At 40.9% G+C, this 14,467-nt stretch overlaps 1 protein-coding gene across 11 annotated transcripts in view; it reads left to right on the top strand.

Annotated features, from left to right (window-relative positions):
* Positions 1 to 14,467, top strand: part of ACSL4 (acyl-CoA synthetase long chain family member 4) — a 152,490-nt gene that overhangs the window by 75,963 nt on the left and 62,060 nt on the right. For 7 of the 11 annotated variants that reach the window (XM_051968215.1, XM_051968211.1, XM_051968210.1 and 4 more), the window contains exons 1-2: positions 2,533 to 2,866; positions 11,441 to 11,521. The exons of 1 other annotated variant lie outside the window; for it this stretch is intronic. The gene's annotated coding sequence lies outside the window, so the exon portion shown is untranslated. Of the gene's footprint in view, positions 1 to 2,532; positions 2,867 to 11,440; positions 11,522 to 14,467 lie in introns of those variants that run through there. 3 more of the 11 variants (XM_051968216.1, XM_051968213.1, XM_051968206.1) reach the window with 1 other exon arrangement.

The following is a 14,467-nucleotide window of genomic DNA, read 5'->3' as shown; positions in this document are numbered from 1 at the left end:
TGGGGTGGGGTCGAGGTGTGTGGAGGAAACAGAGGGGTACAACAAGGAAGCTTTCTGAATTTCAGACTACTACCAGCCAATCTTTTTGATCGACGTGGAGATACTTCTTTTGTGATCTGTGAAGCTGTATGTGTCACAGTGGAACGACCCAACGTTCCCCTGGACAAAAGGCAACAATTTTGAGACCAGGCCCAGGGTATACGAGTACCCATTTATTTTGCCAATCTTTTTTTGTCCTCTTTTCTCAATCAGGTCAACTAGAGCTGGTTGGGAGGGGATGATTGTGCTGCAGCAAATAGCATTCGTTACAAATCAATTTTGCAACTTTTTAATTGAACAGGTGGACATTTGCATGCCTGTATTTGATATTCTCAATAGTGAGCTCTTGAAAGTAAAGGTGGGAGAGGAGAGAGAAGCTATGTCTTTTTTTCCCCCTTTTTTCATTAGAACCACAGTACCCACGACACTGCATTCAACACTGGGCACTCTGGCAATGCTTGTTGAGAAATGATTACCTGTTTCTGACATTACAGGGAGATCTCATAAAAAAATACAGGACTATCAAGTTTGTTGTTTGAAGTCCCCAGGTTTCTGGGAGAAGCCTAGAAGAGAAAAATGGTCGTAAACCTTCCTTAAAGGTTTATACTTATAGATATACCTCATATGGTTTCCTTTCCTTTTCTTTTCTTTTTTTCTTTTTTTCCTTTGGTCTTTGAATGCACAACAGGGGGCCCTCAGGGCCCCAGCTATATGGGAAGGAGTCAATATATCAACACATCCCATAATTTGGGATCCCCTCTCAATCTGCAAAGCCTCTCTTTTACTCTTATGCACATTTTCATCCACACCTATCTGTTCTTCGTAGCTGCACTGATCACTTTTAAATAGTCATTTTAACAGATAGGATCATTTGTTATCCATGACTATCTTTTGCCTAAGAAAAATTTAGTAAAGAAAGCAGGATCGTGAGAGGAGATGAGAATCACTCCTTCCTTCTTCTTGTACGACTCTTTCGAAAATAAATGAATGATCCAACTTCAGATTCGGAATGAACAAGTTGTTGATATTTTTATCTGTATGTATGTGGTGTTTATATGTATATAACATATATGTATGTATATACCCTCCTTTGTATATATACACCTAAGATGTCTAAAACTTTAACAGCTTACACTATATTCAGAAATACATGTAGACAGAGATATATATTGTGTAAGATTTGTGTATACACACACTCCACAGCTCGAGATCTAGATATATGTGCAACTCCAAGGGAGTCCCCACCGTTCTGTTCTTCCAAGTTTAGCTCAGGAAATGGTTTATCTTCCCAACTCAAAAAGTGGTGTTGTTATTCATCCCCCTTCACTATGTGAACTCTTTGAAGTTAGAGGCAGTTTTCCCCCAGTGATGTGCCATTTCCTGGAACACAGTAAGAGCTCAAGCAATGTTTTGTTGCTTGATGGATGTTAATAATAATAATGAGAATACCGTAATTAAGGACGTTTTCAACTGGACAGAAGGGAGGAAGTTTTCCCTTTTTTTTGGTCCATTACTAGAGAAAGCCAAATGAATAACTATTTTTTAAAAGGCACCTGTAGTTGCTTGAATCTAGAATTTCCTACTCTCGTGTTTCTTTGGACATCCCTGGCCCTGGATGTTGTGCTCGAAGACGCCTCTTTCATCTGCAGATGCTGCAGCCGCTATTAAAGGTGTCTGGGCCCAAGATGCTTCCGAAGGGCTGACCAGAGACTTCTCTGTGCTATTTTAAGGCTGCATCAAATGCAGCTGACCACCTTCTAGATTTTACCCTAGACAGCTTCTCCGCAGTCCTTACGTTTCCGGGAGAACTTTTACTGGCTCCTGAGCCAAGTCCCGGTGCCGGAGAAATGTGTCTGAGCCATCTCTCGTCTTTCCCTTCTTGTCAACAACACCCGGAGGATGACGATGACAAACAAGGTGGGACATTCATGGCCGGTTCAGCTTCCTCCCTCCCCCTACCTTGCCACTAGCCCAGTTTATTGAAACTAACATGGGATGAAACTGAAGGCGGTGTGATTGATACTTCCTGAGGACGAAGCAGATGCGCGATGAGCTGGGGATGGGGCTGGGGCTGGGGATGACAAGGATGCGGCTCCGGCCGGGGCTGAGGACAACGGAATATAGGGGCAGTGATGGACACAACCTGCCACGGCCGAGCTAGGGAGGGGGTAACTAAGCTAGGGAGGAGAAGGCAACGCGGACGCTTCTTCGCTAGTCATGCAAATGGCCCAGTCTGAGGCATGGGTAGTCCCATCTAGAACTAGAACTGCGAGACGCAATTCAATCGTTCCTTAGGAGCCGTTAACTAACTTACTCCCTCCTCCCCCGCCTCCCGTCAGAACCCTGCTGGGACCCCGCCCCTTCGCGTGAATTTTCCAACGGGCGGGGGGGGGGGGAGAAGGGGCGGGCCCATGAGCGGGTGGCTGTGGTAGCGGCGCGCGCCGCCGGCTAGGTTCTCCCCCCCCACCCCCCACTTTCCTTCCCCCATTCCATCCGCCCAGCTCGCGCGTTCTCGAACTCGCCGGCCGCTGGCAGGCTGGCTCATTCTGTTCCCCGCCCCAGCCCGCCTCGCCTCGCCCCGCCCGGGCGGGCCAGCCCGGCCCTCCAGGCCAGTGTTTCTGGCGGCCGCCGGGCTCCACCTCCATCCCCCCTTTCCCCTCCCCAGCAGGGCGGCGGGTCTCAGCGGGAGCGCGCGCCTCCGCGGCTTTCTTCTGGCCCCCCTCTGCTGCCCCCATCCTCCCCTTTCCGGTGGCGGGTACGCGGCTGCCTGTTAAAGCTTCGCGAGAGCGGTTGGCCGGCTTAGGAGAACACCGCAGGAGCACCACGGGTGAGTAGTGCTGGGCGATGCGGCTCCGGCTCGGGCTCGGGCTCGGGCTCGGGCTCCACATGCTCAGCCGCCCCGCCTCATCCCCGGGCTAGCGGCGCGGCTGGGAGCCGGGGCAGCGGGAGGCCGGGCAGCGGGCTCCGGACACCGGGCACTGAGCTGCGGACCGGCCCCAGCCCTCCCTCCCTCTGTCTTCCTCGTCCTCCCCCTCCCCCTCCGCCACCGCCGCCGCCACCGCAGCATCATTCCCCTTCCTAGCCGCGCCTCGGCAGCCCGGGGAGGGACCTAAGCGGGGGGCCCTCGCTTCCACTGCCGCCCTGTCCTTCCCTGCCCGGGGAGAGGGCGGCGGCGGCGGCGGCGGCGGCACTGCCCGGGCCCCCCGGCTCCCGCGGGTGCCGGTCATCGCCACGGGGCTGGCGCCTGCCCAACCTCACCGTGGCGGCCACGGGCTTGAGAGGGCCGCCGCGTGAACCCCGCGGCTGGGAGGCTTGGCTCCAAGGCTATATGGTCCTTTTACCGGGGAGGAAACCGAGGTTCCCAGGGTGGGCAAGTGACTGGCCCAAGGTCACCCTTAGGAGTCGAGCTCCAGAACTGAGATTAAAATACCATCTGGTACTCTCAGAGTTGGGGTTGAGGAGGGATTGAAGCCTAGGGAGATGAGTAGATGGAAGGGACTTGCCCAAGGTTACCCATGATGTCATCAAATCCATAACTGTAAGGGACCACAGATGGAGAAACCGAGGGGGAGGGAAGGAAATTGACTGGCCCAAGGTCACACAGACACCAAGTGGCCGAGAGTCGGTTAAACCCGTTTCCAATTTGACCGTTAGTGTTTTCTGAGACTTTGTACAGAGCTCTTCCCTTCCCTGAGCCTCGGTTTCCTCCTCTGTAAAATTAGGAGATTAGACTAGATGACCTCAGGTCTCTTTCAGCTCCAAGTCCTCTGGATTTGAAAGGGATCTCATAGGCCATCTAGTTAAAAGAGGAAACAGGCTCATAGAGATCAAGAGGCCTCCCCAAGGCTACCGAGAGACAGTAATTTGTCAGCAGTAGAATTTGAACCCATATCAGACTCCAGAACCAGGGTCTCCTTTCACCTTACCGAGGTCTGGACCAAGTAAAAGCTTAATTTGATTATTCCTTTGCATACAATGCTCTTCTCATTCTGCTCTATATACTTCCTCTTTCCCCACATTTTTTTTTTTTTTAACTCGCCCTAGGAAAACCTTGACTATTTGCCTAAACTCCAAGGAAATGTTCCTATCTTTGAACTAGATCTGAATTTTTGTGACAGGTGTGATGTCTATGCAAAGAGCTCTGAGATTGGCTTCAGAGCCTTGTTCTGCTCTTGTCTGACTCTGGCCTTAGTTTCCCCATTTGCAAAGTAAATCAGATTGGATTATATGACAGCTGAAATCCTCTCAGAAGCTCCTATATTTTACGATCCTATGAACCTCTGAGGTTCCTTCTGTGTCTAAACCTGCAATTCATTCCTGCAGCTTGAGATTGCATAATTGAGGGCATAATTTGGGATTCAAAATAACTGGGTTTTAATCTGGACTGAATAGCATGAGCTGTGAGGTCATGGCATACAAACTGCATTTAGTCCTTTAAACTCTTCCCAATAAAATGGGATGGGTAAAACTCGGCGGGTGGTTGTGAGGAAATGTTACAAATCTTAAGAGTCCTAGAAATGTTATCGTTAGCATTACCTTCAGAGGTACTTTATACTCTTGGAATTAATTTGTTTTTATCGCCTACTTTAAAACGATCTAGTAATTTTATTCAGTAAATAGTAAGTGGCTCCCATGTGCAAGGCAGAATGCTGGGTTCTATGGGGCTGCAGAATGTTAAAATACTAGAGCATAAAAAAGGAAAAATGAAACAACCTTTCCCCTCAAGGATCCTACTGTCTATACACTATGTATAATATAAAACACACAGTGACAGAGGCAAAGGAGAAATCCTAGTCACATGTAATGGGGAAATTGAAAGCTTATTTATGTGTATATGAGGAGATAGGAGAGGAGTTTTAAAAAACAAAACAAAAAACAATCCTTGAAGTAGCGTCTGGGTTGAACCTTGAAGGACAGAAAGAGGCTTTTGAGAGGCAGAGATGAGAAAGTCGTTTTCTACACGATCTGGGAAAAGGCACCGGATGGGAGAGAACATGTAGAGTTATTTTTTTTTTTTTCTGGATGTTGCTTTAGAAAAGAAAACTTACAGGTGACACAGGTCAGTTCCAATGGACTGGTGATGGAAGAGCCATCTGCACCCAGAGAGGATTGTGGGGACTGAATATGGATCACAACATAGCATTTTCACTTTTTGTTGGTGTTTGCTTGCATTTTGCTTTCTTATTTTATATTTTATATATATATATATATATATATGTAACATATTATTAAAGGAAAAAAAGTGTATCCTTTTTGATCTGATTTTCCTTGTGCAGCAAGATAATTGTGGAAATATATACAGTTTTTATCTGTATTGGATTACTTGCCCCTTGGGGGAGAGGAAAGGTAGGGAGGGAGAAACATAAAATACAAGGTTTTGCAGGGGTGAATGTTGAAAACTGCTTTAAAAATAAATTAAAACAGAGCATACAAAAAAATAAAAAAGAAAGAAAAGAAAGTTTAAGGTCCTAGATAGACATATAAGTTCAGACCAGGATTATAAGTAAAGTTACTAGTACTTTTTCATAGGTAATAGTAAGAGAAACTTTAAATAAAAGAAAGTGAGACTTGGGGGAAAGGGCTAAGGAAGCTTATATTTTATACCGAAGCTACTAAATTTTAAAGAGAATCCATTCATACTATAGTCAACATACCCTATGCCAATTGATTTGATTGAAATTGATAATAAACTGTATTTGGACATACAAATCGGCTATTTCTTGTGTTTACAGAAATAATTTGAAACCTAAGAACCTCCTAGATGTAATATGTAATACTTTATATTTAGTATAAGTCTTGAATAAATCCTATTGATTTGAAATCTTTAATATGTAACTAAAATTAATTGATTATGAATGAGGGCTAGTTTTGTGGGGAAGGGAGGTTTTGTGTTGGAAAGAATTTAGGAGAAAATAAGGAAAACTCAAAGAAAACCAAACATTGGTCATGAACCTGGAGCTGCATCTAAGTTCTAATCTGAGTTCTAATCAACAACTAGCTGGTTACCTTGTGTAAAATGAGGCTTCATGGGGGCAAAGGGGAAGAGATTGGTCCACACCTAAGACAGGTCCCATGATATCAGCTGAGGACCAGCCTAGCAAAATTGAGAAAAGCTTACTTATCACCAGATTGACTTTGTTTTTGAGCAGCCATTCTCAAAGACCCCACTACTAAGGCATAAAGGGGTTGCAATCGTCATTGGGGAGGGAATAAACAGAACAATTAAAATCTGCAGTTCCTTGAAGAATTTTACCCCTTGATTTTAGTTGGTTGGCTTATAACAAAGCTTCTTTAACTCAGAGTTGCAACACCATGTTGGGTCATAGAACTGAATGTGAGGGTTGAGAACTTATAATTCACCACTAAATGTTTGATTTGGATACTTATATACCCCAGGGTCACATAAAAATTTCTTGGTCCAAAAGGGGTCATGGGGGGGGGGGGGGGGCGGGGCGGAGAGAAGCTGTAAGAAGACCTGGCTTTTATAGAACCCAGCTCTGACCTGGATTCAAATTCCACCTCTCCTGTAATTGTGACCTTAAGCTGACAGCATCATTTTCAAATAAGAAGGTTGAACTAAATTATTTTAAAGATATTTTGACCTTTACGTCTCTGCCTCTGATTATCTGAAAGGGTTTATCTTGAAACAACATTGTTCATATGTTCTGTGGTCTTTAATATCGATAGTATTTTAACAATAATCTCAAATGACCATTCTTTATTTTACAAACTCAGACCTCAAGAGTGTTTTCATATGCCTGCTATTCTTTTAAAATAAAATATTGATTAGGCTATCACAATAAATAAAGGCAGCAAAATTTTGTGCTAGGCAGGGGGGTGGTTTTTGTTTTTATTTTCTGAATTTAAATTATTTTAGCAAAAACTAAAGCTTTGGTTAACAATCTGAATTATAGTATTATGTTCTCACTTATAAATGGTCTAAAAAGTCTATTTCTGTATTGTCAGTGATTAAAGTAGTAAAAAAGTGTAATGGACTTTTCTTCCAGAAATTTTGAATTAAGAACCAATTAGAACCAAGCTTTTTTTTTCCATTGAGGCGATAATAGCAAATGATTTTTCTTAAATTTTACACAAAGGTGGATAATTATTGCTCACTTTACCTTTTAAAAAGAAATCTCTTTATTTTTTATTTTGAAAAATTAATGTGCAAGTGCTAAGAGAAAAATGAAAAAAAAATAGATGTTCTATTTTCCGAGTTTTAATTAGATTAAAAAAGCATTTTTGATACTAGAGGTATTAGGGAGACTTTCAATAGCATGTTTATTTTAAAATACTCTAATTGTAGTTAAAGTAAAGCATGAATTTTTAATATGCCACTGGATATTAGTATGTAGACTATAAAAAATAATGGCTCATAGAATCTCAGCCCTGGAAAAGACATAATGAGCTATTTATTCCAACTCATATCTGATCAAAAATTATCCCCTCTAAGGCATAGGCAGAAAATGCAATCTTAGAAGATCTTAGCTTTAGAGCTAGCTTCTAAGGGATTTTAGAGGTCATGTAGTCCAAGCCCCATTCCCACCCCCACCCCCATTTTATAGAGGAGGAAATTAACCCCCAAGAGTGATTAAGTGTCTTTTTCCAAGTTAGCAAGCAGTGGAGTAGAGCAGGGATTCAGACCAAGAACACGGAGTCCCAGAATTTATGGTAGAAGGACAGTGGCCTAGTCTAATTCATACCACACCTAAAAAAGAAGGCCTTTTACTCTAGTGAGATCAAGTTCAAATAGAAATTTCCCCCTGGACCCAGGCTGCAGATTGACTTCAAAAACGGCACATTAACATTATGTTCTATTGTAGTTTTATTTCTTTTATTTAATATTTGTGCTTGACAACTTGTGTTTTTTAATCCCGGGTATTGGAACTTGGTTTGGGAAAACAATCCCATTTTGATTTTTATTTCTATTACATTTACGATACGTTATAAAGTTTCTTTTGTAACCCTATCTCTTTTTATTTTATGTGTTTGAAAACACGAATCTGAGAAGGGTTCCATATGTTCCTGCCACAAGGCTTCATTTATAAAAAACGGATGGATAAGAACTCCACTTCTTGCTATGTCCCCCTGACAGGTCGTCAATCCAGCCTTGGCCTGAAAATACATCCAGTGAGGGAAAACCTACAATCTGAGAAGGGGGTACATCCCCCTTTGGCATAGCTTTTACAGTTTAGGAAGTTTTTCCTTGGGTCAAGGCAACTCCCCCTGCCCCATAACCTCCCTCACCATTCCTAGTTCCAGTCCTTCTTCCTGGTGACAGTTGTTCAAATCCTAGAAGGTAACTGCCATTGCCTTTTCTTCTCCAGCTTAAACATCTCCAGTTCCTTCAGCCCATCCTCATTAGATTCTTTGCTCTCTGGACGTTCTCCAGCTTATCTATGCCCTTCTTAACTGCAGGACCCAGAACAGAACCCAAAATACTCCAGATGTGGGCTGGTCTTGGCTGCCCTATCACACTGTTGAGTCATATTAAATAGACCTTCCAGAGCTGCCCCCCCAAGACAAACTACTGTCTAGCTAAGCCGTCCCCAGCTTGTATTTGTGAAGTTAAATTTTTTTATTATTTTATTTAGCATTTATTATATTTGTTAATATAAAATTAATTATATATATAAAATATAGCATTTATTAAATTTGTTAAATTAAGCATTATTAAATTTCATCTTAGTCCACTTGATCTGTTCTCAAAGTCTTTTGAGCTTTTGTCACTTCTGTGTTAGTTATCTGTCCAACTTTGACATCTGCAAATTCGATAAAGGACCCTAACAGTTCAGGACCGACTACAGATTTCTGGGGCACGCTACTATAGATTTACAGTAGCTCCGAGTGAGCATTGACCCATTAATCTCCATTACTGTTGGAGCTTGTCCATTCACCCAGTTCTGAATCTATTTAATTTTTTTTTTAATCATCTAGCTCTTTTTTCTTCTTTTTCCAAACAAATAGGGGCAGCTAGATGGAGTCAGGAGGACCTCAAACACTTGACACTACGTGACCCTGGGCAAGTAACTTAACCCCAAATGCTTGGACAAAATAAATAAATAAAAATCAAATCAAATCCAGCTACACTCCCCATCAGCTGTATTCTTAGACCAATTTCATAGTCATGTCTAGTGGGATTCATTCTTGACTAAGCCAAATGGACTTTTCCAAGTGCTTAGTGACTTCTGTTCCTTTAATAATGAATCGTAGGGTTTTGCCAAGAATCCAGGTAGCCTCGAAGTAGACTTTGGTTCTCTGGCCCCTTTCCCACTATACCACATTTCCTTCCACAGGGAGTCGGACCCTTAAGTGGAAGCTTTGCAGGGAGCTGTGTTCCTACCCAGTGTTGATGTGTGTGTCTGTGTGTGGGGGGAACTCTAAGAAATGATGAGGAAAGTAAATCATAGGAAAGCACCAAGATTAAAAAACCCAAACCAAAGGGCCCTCACTTCTTACAGCGTTTTGGCTCTCCATTTACAAGAGTCCATAAACTTTTTTGAATATGTTTTGAGAATTCCCTAAACTACCTAACAGTATAATTAATTTCTTTGCTAGCCAGGTCCATTCTGTTTTACACATTTAAAAAGATTCTGAAAAAAGGTCCCTAAATCTTACCCTAGAACTTAAAAAAGCTTAAGAACTTCCTACTAGGTGGGGATGAGGATTAAGTGAGTTGCCTGGGGCCACACAGCTGTAAAGTAAATCAATCACTCAAAAATAACCATTTATTAGGGCCTACTAAGTGCCAGATAAAGCTGGGAGATAGAAAAAGAAGAAATAAGCCTACCCTTCCCCTCAAAGAGCTTAGTCTAATGGAGAAGATGCAAACAAAACAAGCTATAAACCAGATACAAAGAAAATGATTAAAAAGGAGAAAGCACTGGAATTAAGAGGGTTTAGGAAAGATACAAAGAAAATGATTAAAAAGGAGAAAGCACTGGAATTAAGAGGGTTTAGGAAAGGCTTCCTGTATTTAAGGGCCTGGTTTCTTCTCTCCTACCAAGAAGGGAAATGTCTCTTTTAAGGCTAACGCTACTATTGGTCATGTCCACTGATTTTTATCTTGTGACTGTTACTTAGTTTCATTTTTTTTTTTTTTTGTAATTTTAAAGTGACTTTTTTTTCAAGTCCTTTTAATGATTAAAAGCATTTTTTAGGTGGAAACTGATTATTTTGATAGAATAATTAGTAAATGGATCAATAAGGACACCAATATGTAAAGGACAGGACATAATAAAATGTATGGAGCCCGACTGAAAAACAGAAGAATGTTACAATACATTTAAAAATTTTAAAGAAGTCTGTCATATATTTCTTGAAGTAGCAGGAACAACAACAAAAAAAGCAATTATTTTTTAAAGTTCTTGTGAAGTTAAAACCTGTTCAGTTGTTTCAGAAATAGTCATGACTAGTTTCTTATTTAGAAACCAACATAAGTTAACATCAAATCTCTTTGCGTGCTGTTTAGCCAGAGCCTCTTAAATCCCTCCCCCATTTTGGGTAGATAGTGGTACTTTGTTTTCTATTGAAATTTTCAAAAATGAAAAGCTCTTTAGGCATCCCTTTTTGTCCAGAATTCAGGTGTAACTGGCCGCTATGAGAGTTGTGTTCAAAGGCCACTATTCTTATTTTCTTATTTGGGCAGGCTTATATTTTACTTTTTCATATCAGACAGTCCACTCTACTAGAGCGCCACCTATAAATCTGCCCCAGAGTTCTAAGTTATGGGACTGCTCTTCCTCTGTAAGTAATTAAAATCCGCCTTGGATGGGATCCAACCTCAAGCCTAGTTTCGCTTTGTAGCAAATAATGACCGTACCCAGTACTGTTATAGTGATTTGGACAAAGCCCCTGGCCTTGAAGGCAATGATTTTTCAGGCTTTTTTCAACTGATGCTTAATTTTTTTTTTAAATGAGTCTTCATATTTTTTCATCAGCTTCATTTTAGAAATTTCATTTCCCTGCCCTTTCCCTACTCAGGGAGTCATTCTTTGTGACAAACAATAAAAAAGAAAGTTGGAGATGGGGCATGAATTGACTTTTGCTTGTGGTTTTTATTTTTTTATTTTTCTTTTATGAGGCATTGAGGAATAAGTATCTTGCCCAGGGTCACACAGTTAATATGTGTCTGAGCTTAGGTTTAAACTCAGATCCTCTGGCTACCCCCTTAGCTTGTGGTTTTTAATAGCATCATAGCTTCCTAAAAGTGTTGGTAGAGTAGAAGTTTCTATGAATGGTCTCACACATCTCCTATTTCTCACGTGGCTCAAGTTGGGATTCTTGGAAAGGGTCTTTGGAAGGTCTTAATGGAGGTGAGGTATCTGTGATCTTCTCTATATTGCCTCCATTGTGGGAAATTGCAAACCATCAACACTTTATCCTTCATGTTTTCCTATAGCTTTTCACAGAAGATTTACTCAGCAAGTTGAACGTCTGCCTCTACATATTTTATGCATACAACTGTAGGACCTGGCTCATAGTAAGTGCTTCATAAATAGCTTTTTTATTCATTTATTACCTGTATCTCTCAAACCATGATAAAACCACCTCTTTTCCCTTTTCTTAGAAGCTATCTCTTATTACACGTTGTCCAAAACCGAGTTCATCCATTTCCCCACCCACCCACCCACTTTTTTTCAATTGCTTATTTATGTTTTCCTTCTGATCATTTAGGTTTAAAACCTCAGAGTTAGCTTTTATTTTTTTCCTACGATCCCTCATAGCTAATCAATTGCCACGTCTTATTTCAGCACAATGTGTCTCACATCTGAATCCTTCTCTCCACTTACATAGCCATCACACTTGTTAAGGCCCTCGTTGCCTTTTATTTGGGTTGTTATAAGTGTCCTAATTAGCTTTCCAGCTTCTCATCTCTCCCCCAGTCCATCTTCACATATCTGCTGGAAAAAATAGCACCTATATAATGCTTTAAGGTTTTCAAAGTGCTTTATAAGTATTACCTCCCTTCATCCTCACCACAGCCCAGAGAGGTTGAGCTAAGTAAGTGTCTACAGTGACATCAGATCTCAAGTTTTCCTTATTCCGGGTTTGGTATTGTGACTCACTATCACCTAGCTGCCTTTAAAAATCTGGTTCTTATGCCTAGACCTGACCATGTCACTCCAAGGGCTCCCTCTTTGATGAAATGCAAATTTTTCTTTGGTTTTTAAAGCCTTTCGCCATCTGATTTCAACTCTGTCTCATGGTATGACCCAAGATTCATTTTTTGTGGGGCTGTTTCATCACAATAAACTCATAATGAGCTTGCAGTTCATGAAGAACCCTTCTCCCCATTTTCAGACAAACTTTTGTCTAAGTGCTTTCCTCTACTGATCTTTTTTTTAAACATTAGCAAAATTTTACATTTATCTCGGATACATTTAATTTGTAATCAACAATCATTTCTTTTAACACTTGCAATGTAAGAGGTGCTATATATACTTGGCATGAGGATCTTCGAATCGGCATCAATCCCTGGGTTACTCTACTGGAAACTTTTTTCCAAGTAGACATTGAACCATTTATTACTCTTCAGTCCAGCCTTTCAACCGGTTCTGCATTTAATATTATTCTCTAGGCCACATCTTTGCATTTCCCGACAAGAATAGTATGATTTACTTTAGCTATATTTTAGCAAACCATTTGATAAATATCATTCCCCTGATCTAGCAATTTTAATATCTGTCAAAAAAGGCTATTTGGTGTCTCATGAGACATTCTTAATGAAGCCATGCTGACTCTTTGTAATCACCACTTCTTTCTCTAGCTACTCCTTGAGTTTAGAATATAGTTATCTCTGGTCCATGTATCCATGGAGCTAGAAACATTCACATAAGAAGTGGATACTTTACTATTGGTCAGTCTCTAAGTGTGCCTGCTTTGCACAGATAAATGTTGCATTTATGTATGCAAATGTTGCATAAATAAAACAGTAATAATGATAATAATTAATATTTATATCACATTTTAATGACTTTGTAGGTTAAGTGATATAATCCCTCTTAATAGATAAAGAAAACTAAAGCTGACAAATTAAGTCACTGGCCTGGAGTCACACAGTTTGGAAGTATAAGGCAGGATTTGAACTCTATCTACACCACCAAGCTTCCTCCCTATTGTATATATGTAGTAGAGCAGGGGTCATCAAACTTTTTAAATAGGGGGCCAGTTCACTGTCCCTCAGACTATTGGAGGGCCGGATTATAATAAAAAACAAAAACTTTGTTTTGTGGGCCTTTAAATAAAGAAACTTCATAGTCCTGGGTGAGGGGGATAATTGTCCTCAGCTGCCGAATATGGCCCGTGGCTGTAGTTTGAGGACCTCTGAAGTAGAGCCTCAATTTCCTTATCAATAAAATGAATAGGTTGGACTTGTAAGGTTTCTTCCAGGTCCAACTAGGCAGTCCTATGCTTGATTCTATATAGAGAGCCTCCTGGGAAAGATAATATTCTTAGTTTGAGGCCACAGAATTACTAGAAAGATGTTCTCATGTAAGAGAGTATTATAATAATAATTAGAGAGATCACAGATACTTTCTCATGACCTTATTAAACACATCAGTCATCTACTGCTTACAAAATATTAAGTGGAATCTAGGTTGAAACCAACTGGAAAAATGTTCCAAAAACTTGGTTGCATTTTCATTTTTAATTGAATGCACATGCTTACAAAGTCAGAATTACTATCAACTTTAATGTTACATAATAAAAGAGAAGAAATTTCAGCATTTTATTGTCATATAAGTCATTTTAAAGAGAAACTGTAGAGTGAACTCAGAAGTCCTTGGGAGATAGGTTAGGAAGTGGGCAGCCCCCTAGGGTATAATATGTGTATGAGAAGGGAGGGAACCCTATGGAGATGGGTCAGCTCAATTTACCTTTAATATATGGAATTTCTTTCTAGACCGCTCTTCCTAAAACACACCTTTGAACATATGACCCTTCTTAATTTACTCTGATAAAAAAAATTTAGTGGCTTAAATAAAATCTAAACTTTTTAGGTTCAAGGTCCCAATAACCTCTTAGGTCATATTCTTCCATTATTCTCCTTCTTTCAAACACTTTGAATCACTTGCCATCCTCTCTTCTTGAAATATCCTCCCCATCTAGCTCTTCCTTCCACAGCCTTTGTCTTTGAAGAGACTCTTTCTTTACCTCCCTTCCTAGATTGAAAACTCCCATGTGCAAGGACTATGTCTTATTCTTGTTTGTAGCTATAAAATGCTTGGGGCACACTGTTTAATAAATGTTTAATGAGTGATGGATTCAGGAAGTGAATTCAGGGAGCTCAATTCCTCCATTTGCAAGTCAGTGTTGGATTAACATATAGTGCTCCTTGCTTTAGGAATTCTCTGAAGTTTCTTATTCCTTCTGTTGAGTTGCCGGTCTATAAGAGTGCTCTAGTTCAATAGCCTCTTCAGTATGG

Source organism: Antechinus flavipes, chromosome X (assembly GCF_016432865.1).
Source record: "Antechinus flavipes isolate AdamAnt ecotype Samford, QLD, Australia chromosome X, AdamAnt_v2, whole genome shotgun sequence".
NCBI lineage: Eukaryota > Metazoa > Chordata > Mammalia > Dasyuromorphia > Dasyuridae > Antechinus > Antechinus flavipes.
This window is presented reverse-complemented; position numbering and strand designations above follow the sequence as displayed.